Source organism: Anser anser (assembly GCF_964211835.1).
Source record: "Anser anser genome assembly, chromosome: 3".
In the NCBI taxonomy this organism is placed as follows: Eukaryota; Metazoa; Chordata; class Aves; order Anseriformes; family Anatidae; genus Anser; species Anser anser.
Genome location: NC_139722.1, coordinates 49594790 through 49610485, shown reverse-complemented (window position 1 = coordinate 49610485; position 15696 = coordinate 49594790). Strand labels below are relative to the sequence as shown.

The 15696-nt window shown below is 38.8% G+C and overlaps 1 long non-coding RNA gene across 3 annotated transcripts in view; it reads left to right on the top strand.

Annotated features, from left to right (window-relative positions):
* The first annotated feature begins 3468 nt into the window (after nucleotides 1-3468).
* Nucleotides 3469-15696, top strand: part of LOC310897835 — a 36768-nt gene continuing 24540 nt past the window's right edge. For 2 of the 3 annotated variants that reach the window (XR_014582618.1, XR_014582620.1), the window contains exon 1: nucleotides 3469-15259. This is a non-coding gene — a long non-coding RNA (uncharacterized lncRNA). The remainder of the gene's footprint in view (nucleotides 15260-15696) is intronic. The other variant, XR_014582619.1, reaches the window with a different exon arrangement.

The window sequence follows — 15696 nt, the reverse complement described above, 5'->3', positions numbered from 1 at the left end:
AAATTTGCTCTCGGTTTATAGTTGTATAAGTAGGCAAGTAGTAATTCAGTGAAGTGTCACCAGAAGAGGAGGGTTCTGTTTCATATGCTGTTGATCTATTAATTTAACAATCCCATATTGCATTTTTACATTTTTTCCCTTTTGTTGCTCTTGGAAATTTGGGGTTCTAGATTATTTGCTTATTTCCCTTCTCCTAGTAGTAATCATTTTAAAAGATCCAACTATGTTCTGTTCAGTTTTTGGTACAACACATGGAAAATGATATTTTTTATTCCTTTTGTAAACAGTAGGTTGGGGGAGAGGTCTGCACTATAAAATGGTATACCTACAAAATTATACTCGAGTGGGAGATTAAATAAGAAAGAACAGAATAGCTGAGACAAGTCGTTTGTCACAGATGTTCGTGCAGTTCTGTGTTTTGTTTTAAGCTGGATTCATCAAACATACTAAGGAGTAATTTATGTCTGATACAAAGTTTTCATCCAAGAAGACTAAGTAGGTTACGTTTAAACTGTCGTTTGAAAATACAGGGAAATGCTACGGACACACACACAAGAAAGTAAATTGGAGAATGCTATTTTTGCGGTGTCTTAATTCAGTATTAAGAGGCAAAATGTATCAGAATTAAATTGCTGTAGAACATAGTTACTTTAGTTACAAAATGCTTTTTTATACCAAGCACAAATAATTTACCATAAATGTTTGAATTCTATAGATTATAAAGGGCACCTGATCATGAAACGTTGATGTGATCATGTCTGATGCTGAAGTGGCATATACTGCTTTTACAATATTTCATAAGTTTATAACATAAGTTTAGTAATTAAACTTAGAGAAAATGAACAAGATAAGCACTAGCATGTTTTTTTTTTTTCTCTTTTTTTTGAGGTGGGTTGATTATCGTATTTAATAAAGTAGAACACAAATTAGAAGGCCCAGGACTCGGATTAGTTCAAAAAGGGAATTTTAAAAAATGAGTTTCAAACTCATTCTTAGTTCCTTATTAGTTGCTATCTCTTTTAATACAATTTTCCCTTTTGTAAGTTTCTTTCTCTCTTCCCTCATAAATTCTATGCTCCTGTCCCAAAAAGGAGAAATATAATGGCTACAATTAACTTCTGTTTATTGGAGCAAAATGATTATTTTTCCTCAAACAAAAATATACGCATTAATTTGCTATATTTCCAGCCATTTTTACATATGTTATTTCTGAGAGTAAGGATACCCACTTTATGCAGCTTACTACAGTATAGTAGCTGTAATCTAGCGTTTTTCTGTTTTGTAATCAGATAGTCAGAATTGACAGCCTTTTTGCTTTTGAGTGCCTGAAAACTGACTTGGAAACACTATTTTTTATACAATAAATTTGACATTTCAGTCTGCACTTCCTTTTTTAGTTTTCTAAGTAAATGTTGACCAGACCGATTATCAGAAAAATGAAGGCTTACATAATCAAGCCATACATTTTTATACTCTTCTTTCCCTTCCCCCACTTTAGCCTTCATTTTTCTCTGAAAAATGAAATTTTTCGATTAGAAAATTACTATGGCATACTAATGATAGACACACTTTCATGAGACTGCATAACTAAGCTATTTGTATGAATTCAGTAAAAGAAGGCAGTAAACAAAATACTAAAACCTTGAGATAGCTAACCTTTAAAATTACAGTAATTATTAAATACAGCATTATCTAGTGTGATGTACCTGGCTGTGTGCCTTTGAGTCTTATTTCTTTGCTTGGAGAAACAGGGTACTTCTATTTATTCCTTAGTCAGAATAATAAAAATAAGAACATCCTACCCCATTTTTTTTACTCACCGTAAAGCTGATGCTCCTTCGTAAAAGCGCTGGTTTTAATATTCAGCTTTCAGAGGATGTTAACTGATTGCTGTGGAAATAGTATATAGCAAATGAATTGAAACTCTGTCCTGCTAAAATAATTACAAATTGAATTAATTACAAAGAATAATATTAAAATTTTATCTAAATATGTTAACATGAACTCCTGCCCATAGGTGGCAGTCAGCCTTCACAGTCGTAGGGATACCAAACTTTTGGTTCATGGTATTCATGCTTATGCTGAAATAAATTTGATGGGGTATGCGTATGTGCATGTACAGAATATTTAGATGTCCGTTCTGGGAGAGAGGGAAGGAAATAAAATGTTAAAATGGATTATTAATTAGGAGGAATCCTAATTACTATATATAAGCAAATTAAATTCCTGTTTCCTGGAGAAAAGATCCAAGTAAAAACACACACCTACAAGAAGCAGTAATAATTCAGAAACAAGCAGGTTCTCCTACAGACTGAGTAGAAAGGCAAGTATCTTGCCAGCCTTAGAGAGCGTGACCTCATCCTGTGCCCAGTCCTCTGAACTACATTTCTATTTCATAGTCCGTTGTCTGCAAATTGCAGAAGTGCTGCAGTGATGACATGCTGTCCTAGAAATCCCAGCAACAAGCTCCTGTAAGCATACAGCAACTACAGGAAAGGTACTAGGAATGAGTGTATCCTTTCTGTCGTGGAGAGCCAGTCAACCTGCGGCCTGCGATTCTCTTTCTCTTCGCGGAGCTTCCATTGACACCCGTGGCAGCACTGCACAAGGGGAAGATGCTGCCAAGGAGAGCAGAGATCCACTCAATTTTGCCCTCAGCTTTTTTAGGGCTTTATGTGGTTTATGAGGATTTCCTTTTGCAATATAACTAAGGAGGCACTTGGGACCCCACCAAAACTGGAGGGGATAGAAGGAGCTAATAAGGCCAAGTTGTCTCAGTCTAAAACAAACAGAGCTGGTGAAACTACATGTGACATACTAAGGCTATAGAGCTCTCGTGAGAAAAGAAGACTGAAAACTAAAATGCCTGAGTAGATAAAGTCATATTCTTTTTACTATTACAGCTATGCTGGGATTCTTTTCAGTTAAGATTAATCTAATTTTATGTCAAGGTAGTCCACTGTATACATTTAACTCAAGCCAGGAACTAGCATCTTACAAAATGGAAAATTTGAAAAATACACCATTATTTGTTGCTACAGGAATGCTGTATTGTGATGCAAGATTAAGGGCTCAGAATTGAACAGAATGGTGCAGCATTATTAAAACAGAAGGCCTAATTCTCCTTATGCAAGAGTAGCAACTACAAACATCGTTGTATAAGCCGAAGCAGTCAGTATGATTTCGTAGTCAAACAGGGTATTTCCACATACATGCAACCACTACATGACTAATTAGATACTTGCATATGCGCAGCCCCATTTGTTCCCCAACTATAATAATTATGAGAATTGCACTTCACGTTAATTTACACTCTTGTGTAACACAATTGAATGCAAGATAGCAGGTGGTGATAAACTGGCTGGTGGCAAATGTGTTAATTTGATATGCATTTGGAAAATCAAAGCTTTCAGACTCAGTTCTGATCTTGACATAGAAAAGGCTGGTGAAAAGGCATAGAAAAAGGCCTCCTCAGCCATAGGCTCTGATCCCAGCTGTTGTGGACAGCCATGTTGTACCATGCAAGTTATTTGCAGAGGTATCGAACTCCATCTTGAAAGTACCCTTGTCATAAGGTTGCTCCTAATTTCCATTCCTCTAAATGGTTAAAGATTTCTAATAACATGTAGTCAAAACCACCTGACACCCTCATGTTCTGTAAACCTCTTTGACTTCAGTTTAAATAGCCTTTCTCTCTCCCTAAGTAAAAAGTCCCTTCTAATCTGTCACCCCTTGAGCTTTCACAGATTACTTGCTTTTCATAGATTACTCCCAAAACCTACTCAGCCTTAGTTCTGCAAAAATAACTGTGCTATACTTGTCACAGAAGAGGATGCCTTTCCCCCAACCATTTTTCTAACCCTTCTTTGCACCTTTTCCACTTCAGTAAATCTTTTTTCAACATGCCGGATTAGAAGTATGCACAGTATTCCAGGTAAGATCTCGTCAGGGCCTTTCGTGGTGGCATTAACACCTTCCTAGCCCTGCTAGAAATACAGCAACTAATATTCTGATATGTTAACTTTTTTTATTCTTTGCAGAGCTGCATGCTACCAGTATCTCACAGGCCTTGAGGACTAAATGAGACACCTAGCTTACCTTTTTTTTATGGATGCTGATAGTAAAGTTCTTGTTACTCATTCTGAGTTTATGACCTTGACCTTTGCACTATTATAATGGTATTGCATGACAAGGGTGTCAAAAAGCTTTTTACAAGAAGGGTGTCATCAGTTTCATCCAAGCCCCAGGCTTCCTGTGAGTTTTCTGGCATGCCCAGATTTGCTCAGGAATCTCTACGCTTTGCACGACTATAGACGTGAGCTGGTACACGCACCTGATATGGTGCAGGGCTACAGATGAACCAGCTTGGCTCATGAAACAGAGTTCTCTTGAGTATTGCATTACCTCAGGCACATCACAGTATGTTATTCCAGGTAAGTTTTCAGAAAGCCGTACACTGCTTCTGACTTAGTGTCCTACACTGGCTTCACCTGACAGCTCTGAGAGCAAGAGACCAAATTCAGAAATATTTTTCCAGGATCAACAGAGATAGACTTAGTGTCACATTATATTGTTTCTATTGATCTAGTAGTTGAATCTCCAGTTTACAGGTTATGTCTGTAAGATTGAAGGGAGATCAGGATGTACAAGGGCTGAGTGGCACTCACAAATAACTTGTAAAAATAAGAATTAGATTATGCTGGAGGATTTGGGTTGTTGTGTTTCTGAAAGCTAAGTCACATTATGACTGTCTCTAATTAAACAAGCAAAAATCATTTTTTCTTGCCTCTCTTTGTCTTCCCATGGGACTTGCTGTATGAAATTTGTCTTGTGGCATTTTTTCGAGCAATTTTGTTTGATATATTTCTTTGCCTGCAGCACAGCTAAAAAACGTGACCAGTGGGGTTTATCTTTATAGTAAAAATACCATACCTGAGAGCTTTTGCTCAGTTTGGTATGTGCCAGGTTCCAGGATGTTGAATCAAGCCCATCATGTAAAATGAGTTTTGTGCCCTTTGTTACATGAAATTTCAGTCCTCCTTTGTGCTAACAGTATCCCAGCTTCGTGTCATCAGCTGATCGTACGCTTAATTCCTAGGTTAAGGTACTCAGTGAAAATAATTAATACAATCTGTCTGGGATTGTTCTGTAAGTAAGTCCACTAGTAACCTTTCCTTAGCCTGAGAGTTCTTCTTCAAAACAACTTCACAGGCTTATAGTCAGAGTTTATTTAGTAATTGCTGTCTTCCTTAGCTTAATTCTGTTTTGTTTTTGTTTTGTTTGTTTGTTTTTCAAGTAGTGTACTAGCAAATATTTTCCTGAATTCCAGTAAGATGAGGCTTACTCATTTCCTTGATTTAGAAAAGTAATGCGTTTTTTTTTGTTGGTTGGTTTGATGTTTTTTTTAAAATTTATTTATTTTTTATGTGTTGCTATTGTGGCATAATCTACTCTTAGGAAAGCTTTATGGCATTTTTCTTATTTTCCATTTATTCAATTTTATCCTATGCTTCCTTGCGTCTGATTTCTTGATGGGTGGTCCCATTTTTTTCCAATATTTTAATCAGCAGCTCTGATTATTTTTAAAATCCTATTTAAGTTGGCTGCTTTTCTGCTTGGATCCAAAGACCAATCTACAGGTTTTCCCACCCAGGAATTAAGAAAGTGGGAACGGAACTAATTTTTTTGTCATTTCACCTCCATGTAAATGATTCACAGAGATGTTGGTGAAATAATGGATTTTCCTGGAGTTTTTAGAATGTAACCGAGAAGGCCACAAAAGTTAGAGCCTCTAAATAGTGCAATTTGCTATTCCAGGATTTTTGCACTTCTAGTCTAGCTGAGGGCTGATCATATCCTGACAATTTTGTAGTCTTAAAAAGAAAGTGAGCCGAGCTAAACAACTTCAGTAAAGTTGCTTCAAGTTAAAAGACAAATTCTAAAAACCTCAAGTTACATCCAAATGAAGAAAACAAGAAAAAAAGTTCATATCTGGGAGGCCATACATGTAAAAACAGCATTAAGTGTATCAAAGGATGAATTTGAGGAAACTCTTGCTGGCTAACATGGCACAAATTTTTATCTGTGGCTCTAGAGAAAGGTACAGGTAAGTACAGAGCATCATGCCTGATGACTAGGCTAGGTGAAGTAGTTCAAGAATAAAATTAGTGAACAAATGGGTAAGTGTGACTTAGGGAAAGAAACAGGCAGCTTCTGCTAAGGGAAAGGGTGCCCCACAAGTCCCTCTGTATGGGGAGAGGAGATCTGCTTGAAACACCTGCAAGGAGTTGACAAAAGATGTTCAGCACCTTTTACCGAAGAGTCTCAAAGAAATTAGGCCACGTGAGCGAGGAGGCCGGTTCTCACATGCATAAGTCCCACATGAAAAGATAAGAAGCGAAGAACAGCAGCGATTGCTCGCTTTCCGTGCTGATGGGAGATTAATGGTGGAGTTCCTGATTGCTATTACACAGCATACTCAGATATGTTCTGGAAAGGGGCATGAATAAAACTTGTGAAGTTTACTGTCTACATGAAGGTGGGAGGAAGGAAGGCATCATGAATCGTAGTGCCTGAGCAACCATGAACCTCGGCGTAAATAACGGCAGCATGATACCCATGGGGAGATGATGGCTTCTCGGCTGGCTGATACCACTCGGGAACAGTGTTGTGGGGCTGTAATAGATGCTTCCCTGAAAACATCAGTGTTATGCTTAGAAGTGGTCAAAAAAACAAGCAAAATGTTAGGATTTGCAAAGAAAGGGATGGGGAACAAAATTAAAGAAACAGACAAAACAGCAACAACAATGAAAAAACAACACATGATTATGGTGCTACGTAAAACTTTTCTAACACTTTCAAATCACTGAGTTTCTTCACCATGCCTGCCTTTAGCAAAAATGCATAGCAGTGGGCATGTTTAAGAAGATAGCAAAATCAAAACTAGAAAGCAGATAACAGATGAACAAACAAAACCCACTGTGCTAGAAGAAAACACATCTTTGCTTCACATGCTTCTCCCAGCTTTCAGAAAGGCTGAGAGGAACCGATGCAAGACAGCAGCTGGGGCACTACCAAGAGCATGCTAAGTAGTGATGAGGACAAGTATGCAGAACTGTCTGTTTATGCTCTGACCCTTATTTGCACCTGTCTTCCCCTCTATTATCCTTCTAGATCACATCTATTAATAATTGTAAAGCTGTTGTTGCAATGGCACGCTGAAAATCGTTAGTCAGCAGGAGAGAGCGTTATCACCAGAACTGTGACATGCACATGCAAAACACTGGGTAAAAGATGTGGCAGCAGACTGTTGACATGGTTTCCTAGATGAGGCAATCAGGAGTACCTTGATGATCAGGGTTAGTTAGTCCTGTGATTAATGACCCTCATGAACAGTATCAGCTGGACTGGTGAAATCTGCTAACAGCACATGAGGTGTGAGTTGCTGTCAGAACAGAAGAGGACTCAACTGTCCATTGTAAGTGGACAGCTGTGTAATAAAAGCAGGTAAACGTGTATTTAAAAAGCATGTCAGCACAATAGGGAACTAGTAAGTGTTTCAGCTACAGATGGGAGATCACAAGCTGGACTCTACAACATGGACATGAGTGTCTGAGAAGGTCATGGGATGACCCATAGGCCACTGGTGTGATGCAGCTGGGAAAGAAGCAAATACAGGTCTTGGTTATAACAAATGAGGGGTTTCCAGTACAGCCACAGCTTTCCTGACCACATCTCATCTGCAGCAGCATCTTGTTCTGGTCACCTGTGCTCAGGAAACGTGAAACGGCCAAAAGTAGAAAGAGCTGTTCAGGACAACATGGAGCTTGTTTTGTGAGAACTTGTTAAAAAGGATTATGTTCATTAACCTAGTAAAAGAAAGACAGAGAGGGGATGGTTTTAAAAAAATGTGTGAAAGAAGTAAACAAAGATGGGAAAAGAGCTAGTTGCTACTCAAGCGGCATAACAATGAGTAAAATTGAAACTAGGTGGGTTTTAGTTCTGTGAGTAAGGTCGCTCTAAGAACAGCTTCTCAATAGGAATAATGTTCACAGAAACTGCATTTAAATCAAGACTAAGTCCTCTTAGGCCTAGTGAACAGGATTATTTGACCTGGTTGCCTGCCCCAGTAGAGCTTTGAGATGATCTACCTATTCTTTTTCTGTTCTATTTAGGGCTGCATTACAAATTCCCCTTGCCCCAAAGAGCTCTCCTTCTCTGACTCCCACAGCTTTTCTTTCCCGTGCCGCTCAGGTACCTGTGGAAAACAGGCCATCAAGAAAGCAGATCCTTCACAAGACACGAAGAGTGATTGTGGAACTGGTGTTCTGCCAACAGGTCTGCCATGTGTATGATGAATGCTAACATTTTTCACCACTGTAAGGCAGCAGCAAGCATTTTTAAGCACAATGATCAATTTTGTTCTCTAGCATCTAGTTGAACATCAGTAAATACGTTATTAAGAGGCTTGACAGTGTGCTCCTTTGCAATCAAGGCCAAGACGTAGCCAGATACTCATCTTAATCTCTCCAGGCACATTTCTAATGAATTTTTACAGTGCCTGGAACAAAGGTCCCTGGTTTGAAGGGGGACACCTGGATGATAAAAGCAAATTAGAATAAATAATACATTATGTTTATGATGGCAAATTGTCATCTGAAGACAGTGGTAAAAGCTTGTAGTATAGGCTACTGCTAGAATCCTATTAACAAAATTGCTTGCTTTAAATCACTCTCAAGGCTTAAGGTAGGGCGTTCTCTTGTAGGCAGTGCTTTCTCTTGAATATTTGTATTTAACTCCCTATTTATGTTCTAGCAAGAAACTACTCAATACTGAGAGAAACTGTATGTTGAAATAACTCCATTGTATTGCACTATTTTTGTTATCATTCCATCCCATAAAGTGACAGATAAACTTCCACTTGTACTCAGCAGAAATATAGGACAAGACTTTATACCTGCTGCAGAGTTGCATCCAGGGAGGAAGGAAATACTAACTTAGGATGTCTGCCGTCTCCTTGACTACTCAGTCCTCTACTTCTCTGAGGGATCAGTCTATACTTCTACAATGTCAACTTTCTGATCTTCTGTTTGCTGAAGTACCTTTGACAGGAGTAAGATTATCCCCGTTTTTATTTTTGTGATTCTTTTGAGTTTCTTACAGAACCTGAGTAGTTCACTGAGTTCTACCATATATGAAGGTCAAACACAGCAATGTATGCTACAGAAATGGATTTTAGTTTTCATTGAAATTCACATTTCTAGTCAACCTCAGTTCACTACTAAAGCATTTTGGTTTCCTTTGTTACCTAGATTTTCTTGTTCTTTTTAAATGATTGAAGCGTTGGTGGAATCCTGGCCTCATTGCAGCGCTGCAAAACGTGCAGACAGCCACGCTGAAGAGGGCCGAAGTTGTTTGAAGCTCAAATGAAAGCAGTTTGGGTAGCATAGTTGGCTTACTGCAGCCTTCTCAACTGTGTACTTCAGAAAGCCGTGTAACCGATATGGAAAAAAACAAACCAAAATAAAAAAAGCCCCACATTTGTCACCTTGTACAATGTAACCACAAAGCTTTTGGTTAATAATAAAAAAGACTGAATTAAGAATTTTAATGTCTTGCCTTTTTTTTTAATTCTGTACTTAATTTAACTGATAATTGACTCTTACATCCATGAAAATCATACACATATGATTCTGAAAAAAAAATGGGTGCAACAGTTTTGCAGACAATTATCTACTATTTCACATGCTCCAAATAGCTCGTGAATGGCAGACCAAGGAAATCTGAGTTAGATGGCATGAAAACTAACTGCATTAAGGTATTTATCAGGAATGCCTGAAGCAACATATGATGGACTAATTTCCAATAAATCATGTTATCAGGTATGAAGTAAATTCTCCATAAATTAATTAGTACAGTCTTTGGAGATTCATCTTCAATGTATAGATTATTTTCCTTTTTTAAGGAGACATCAGCATGCAAAGCCTTTATTACTGCAATAACATGGCAAAAAATATAAGGAATCAGTTAAGCGACTGCAGTCACGGTGCATTCATAAAGGTGCTAATATAACAAGTCTATTTCTGCAGCAGATACCCCAAAAAGCCCATCTTCTGCATCGTAAATCCAGGCAGGGATCAAACAGGACATCGGATGTTTGAGAATGAAGTGATATGAAGAACACAAGGAATGGGGGTTCCTGTGGTGCCTGCGTCTTCTACCATCCTTTTCCTTTCCGAGGGGTCTCAGAGAAGCACAGAGCAGAGCAGGACTCGTGTCACCCCACCCCGGCGCAATGACCAAGGGTGGACCAACCATGTTGAGCGCCTACAGCACTGCTTAACTTCCAGTTGGGCTCTGCAATCTGAAAGAGAAATGCCCCCAACCCTCCCCTTCTGCCAGGGAGCATAATGAAACTCCCACCGCAGTCTGCAAAGTCTGGAGGCCTGGTTTGAAGGGTGCCACTTTGAAGCTTCGGGGCATGGTCATAGAGATAAAAGTGGAGAGTGGAAGAGTACAGTAATCTTCAGGATGTGTGGCATCATTATCCTCAGAAACTGCATCAGCCTGTTACAGTAGCTCCTACCATGTTTGATTTGAACTTGAGCTATACCTTTTTTAGGGTAGAGAAACATTTTCAAAATTGCCTGAACATCACAGCATTTTTAAAAGGTATAATTTTCAGCTCTTCCGTTGACTTCCTTTTGGGCAAGTCAGTAGCTCACTTTCCCATGATGTATTTGTCTGTGTCAGAGGGATAACTGTATTTGCCTGCTATCACGAAATGCTGGAGGGTCCTGCAATTTATGTAGTTTCCAATTGCACTATATCTTGATGGAGAACCGTATTCTCAGATACAAATATATTAATTTCCCTCCTGGAGAAGGAGGTTTTCAGGACATAAAAGCCTATTCCTAATCAGGCAGGGAAATGGGGGCAGTACGGCATATCCAAAGCAAGATAAAATACTCGCATTTTTAATATAAGATGCACATGTAAGTGTGTTGATTTAGCTTTTTGGAGGACAGGGAAATGTGAAAAGGGGTAATATTATTTGTCTCAAATTATATGAAATTCTGATTAAACAACAACAGACCTACTCTTGCACATCTCAAAGTACATTGCCTACTAGAGCACCTGTACAACTTCTTGGGGAGATCTTTATGTTAGCAACTACCTACGATAGAGGTAGTTCTGCAATGGAAGTTTTCCTCTATTAGATTTTTCTAGAGCTTTGTACTTCATTGTGTAGTGGGGAAAGAAGCAAATACATCAGTGTCTTGTCGGATACATAGTGCTGCATTGCATGTAGCATTGGCTAAATAAAGTGGTTTATGATGCCATTTGCTTTCCCCCTTGCTGGGTTCTTACACAAGTGCTGAATGAAGAACAGGTTTCATCAGTTTGTAGCATTGCTGACCATGTCACAGAGGAAGAGCTTCGTAATCAACAAGAATTAGATCCATCCCGCTGGGTACAGATACAGGGATTTAAGAAGAGGCCAGGTCCACCTAGAGCCAGGACTCATCTGCCGGGGGTTGCTCAAAGACAAGGACTTTCGAAGGACTTTCTCTGAAACCAGATCTCATCTGGCACAGCTGGGGACCAGACCGACACCTGAATCCTCCACACTCCCCCACACCTGCAAGCTTTCTGGGTTGCCAAAACCAACACATTGATGAAATGCTTTTTGGATGAATAGCATAGCAGCGAGAATTACCTCCCAGACTAACCACTGTCTGTTGGAAATCCCAACAGATGCATCCTTGTTCGCAGTAACCGTTCTTGTATTGCCCTCATTTTTTAACATATTAATCCAAGGCTACTGCTAAAATCTGTTAGTACAGATCTGCTAACAAAAAACTTTGCATTCACCTCACTTGTCTTTAAACATCTACAGCACATGCCTCTTGTCTGAAATCCCATTTGTGTGAGAGAAAGAGGCACTTCTATATCACAGGTCATCTCAGTCTGAACTAGCGACCTGAAGCGGGTCGCGTTAGTTGTGCTCCGGAAAGCCCATTTTGTCCATTGACTAAAGGCAGGCTGCACAATTTGTTCAGGTTACGAGTGTTTTGATGTGATACAGTGCAGGAAGGTTTTTTTCATTTAATGGTCTAATTCTGTCTCATTTGCACCCAGTTCCTTCTCACTATCAACAATGGAGCTGCACGAGCATACTTAAAGACAAGTTTTGGTTCATTATCTCAGTATGTTAATGAACTCTGATCTTTTCCTATATTATATGCCCAAATGCTGGTTTTGGGGATGAATACAAACCTGTCTTATTCATCAGATCTGATTTAGGACCAGGGATACAAGAAGGCTTTCACTGGGTGCAGAACATATTTTATTCATTTCATAGATTTTATTTTACATGTCAAAGAAGTATTTGTTTTGATGGAATCTCAAAACTTGTGGAAAAAGAAGCGTTGCCACATGCATGTCTTTCCAGAAAGCAAGCAAACAAACCAAAGAGCCAAGGTCTCCAGCATGGTGACAGCAGCAGAATTAGGCCACTTCGCACAGGCAGAGAACACAGCCTAAGCTGCTGTAGCTGTATCTTTACAGATGAAAAGCAAAGGCAACATTTCCAGGATTTGGTCTGAAAAAGGCTCTCTACTCATCTGTGCACTTACTAGCAGCACCTGAAGGCTGGGGCAAGTTTCATCTCCTGGTGACATGAATTAAATACCCTTTTATTTCCCCCTGTGGCTTGGCCCCCCCTTATTTTAGAGCTGTTGTATAACTTCTACAGAGAAGGGGAAGAGCATTTGTTTTCTCAGTTGCTCACACACAACAGTCCCTACTTTATATGCAAGAAAACAGGGTAAGCCTAGAAGAAACAAGAACAAGGGGAAAGCAAGCAACATTAACTGAAAATGAACAGGACAGTCCTTAGGAGGATAATTTGCTCCTTTTAAATCTGGTGCCCGCATTAAAATTTCTCCCCACAGCACGTGCATGACTGATACTTACTCAGCTGATAGCACAAACCAGCAGCAACCCTGGCACCAATGCAGAGGCAATATTTACAAAAGGATGAACTATTTTCGAACAATGTCTCCAATGTACTAAGCACAAACAGGCTTTTCTTCAGCAGCAAGCATGCATGCTGTCTCGTTCCAATGATTTTGTTCATGTACAAATGTATTCATTGTGGACAATGCAAGGAAAATGTCATTCTCTATTTATATCCGAGTTTCCCTTTGTCCTCTTTACAGCATCTCAGGGCAGCGATGCAGAGCAGAGCCTTGCTCTAAGCTCCTGCTATTTTCCTCCCCATCTTCCGAATCTCTATCAGCGCAGAGCAACAGAGAGTTAAAAGGCTCTCTACAGCAGTTTTTTTCCAAGGCACAAAGATTGGTCTCTCTCCCTCCACTTCCCAGCAGAGAAGATCTAAGTCCTGCCTCTTGCTCCATCACTCAGAGTACATAATGGCCTTGGCAGCGGAGGATGTGGTGGTAGCAGCATTTTGAGCTGCGTAAGTGGATGCACCTGGCACATCAGCGTGAATAGGCTATGTTAAGGCAATTCTCCCACAGTAATGTATGAAACCATCCACTTCATGAGCAGCCTCTCGTGATAAAGGCTGCCTTTCTGTTGACTTGGATAAGTTCCCCACTATGGTCAAAACAGAATAATGGAAGACTTTGAAAGAAGAGCCCTTGCACTGAAAATAATTAATCTTGCAGTGGAGGAGCAGAGAGAAAGATTTAGTGACACTTGAAAACAAAAAACAAAACCCCAAGTCCTGTGACTAAACTAAAGCCTGGGTGCAGGCTCGTGCTTTATTTCAGTTTTGTGGAACAAATAATCAATCCTGAAAGAAGCATTCTTGATCAGGTTGGCCATCTTTTTGAGTAGAAATTGGGAACTTTATTTTAAAGGACATTTTAGGGAAACACTGTTTTGCCTTTCCAGTATCGTGTGTTATTCTCTAAGGTGGAAATTTCCACTGCTCTCAAGTGAAGCATTCCACTGTGATAAGCTTCGGTTTATTGGCAAACTGATAAGCATCATTTTAGTACATTTAAGTACATCTTAAAGAAATCAGTTGATAGTTCTTGCTTCTAGAATTAAAATTGCTTTCAATTGGAAGCTCAAACTTAAGCAGAGTTTGTCTTTAATAGATTTCTGCAATCTTTCCAACTACATGTATACAAAGAAAATATTCATACGTGCCTCAGATGCAACAGTGAAATGAATGTAACACAATCCACATGTTCTAAGAAATTGAAAACCTCACATTTCTAAAGAAAGGATATGTGACTGTTTGCCAGCGTGAGTCTCCTGAGGCATGCATGCTCACTTGAATGGATCTCCCCGTAAAGAACATCCTTTATGCACAAGACTCATATCCAAGTCATTGTCAAACATCAAAACATGCCCTAATCTTTATGGACTTTCTCAAAAATTCTCTCTGTTTTCCCAAGTAAAATATCTCAATCAGGTTGAAGCAATTTTGTTCTCTGAAAGAAAAGTTTATTTGAGAACCAAAGAATATCACTAAATGATTTTTTTAAATGATAATGCATTTTAGATAAAGGTTATATGTAGCACCACGTAAATGAACACTTCTTGTAATTCATATTTCCAATAATGCATGATTTCGTATGCTTTAGCACATAAAAGATTAGATAGCTTTAAAATTAGAGCAGTCAAACTTTTAGCACAGCATGAGATGAAGATAAGGAGTATTCAGTCACTGAAAACATCTTTCCTTCATCACTTTCTCATCCTTAAAGAATTTAAGATTTGCAATTGAGCAATTCTTAACTACTGCACAAAAATAACTTCTATGAGCTGGAAAACATTTTAAGATCTTTCGACTTTAGGGTATAGAGATAAACTGTCATGCGAAGGCATGCCTCATCATTCCCATGAATTGATGGCTGACAAAAGTTTGTAATTCTGACATTTTGACGGATGATTAAAATCCCTAAGTGACTGAAAGCTATGCATAACCCTCAAGATTAAATGATCATCCCTTAATGGACCTTGCTATACATGCAATATATATGATTTCAACAGTTAGCTGGAAGCAGTCATTCATTCTCATTTTTTACTTTACTTACTCTCAGTAGTTTTTAGAGAGGAGGGTCTCCCAGCGTTAATACTAGCATCTCTAAATAAGGATATTATTGAAATTCAAATAATTTGTTTGTAATATAGTTTATTATTTTTACAGATATTCCTAACATCGCTTCATTACAATATTGCAGATACTCAGGCAAGCAGCTGATAAGTCCCCTTTCAGGTAATGAAAAACCTTTGGAAGTGTTTGAGTATGATTTGAGGCTCCAGTGAGCAAAGGGGAAAATATGCTCTTTTCAGCAAAGTTTCAAAAACTGTTTTCTCAATTTACAAAGAGCTTCACTATGTACTTGTCAATACAGAAGACCTTTCCTGCCAAGATGTATCATTTCATCTAAGGGCAAGTCTTGGAAACTACAACTCAGCAAGTTCTCTTAATCAGATGATATACAATGAATGATTATAGCTAACGATATTGTATGCTTTTGTTGTTTTCCAGCAATTGGTATTACTGTTTCTTATAATTTCACATTTCTTAGGAACAAAAAAAGTTTAACTTCTGTTGTTGGAAGCTGTGCTAGGATTATTTTCACAATCTGCTCAATTTGTCTGCTCTTACATCTGACAATCCACCATAAGCAATTTAGAAACATTTTCTGC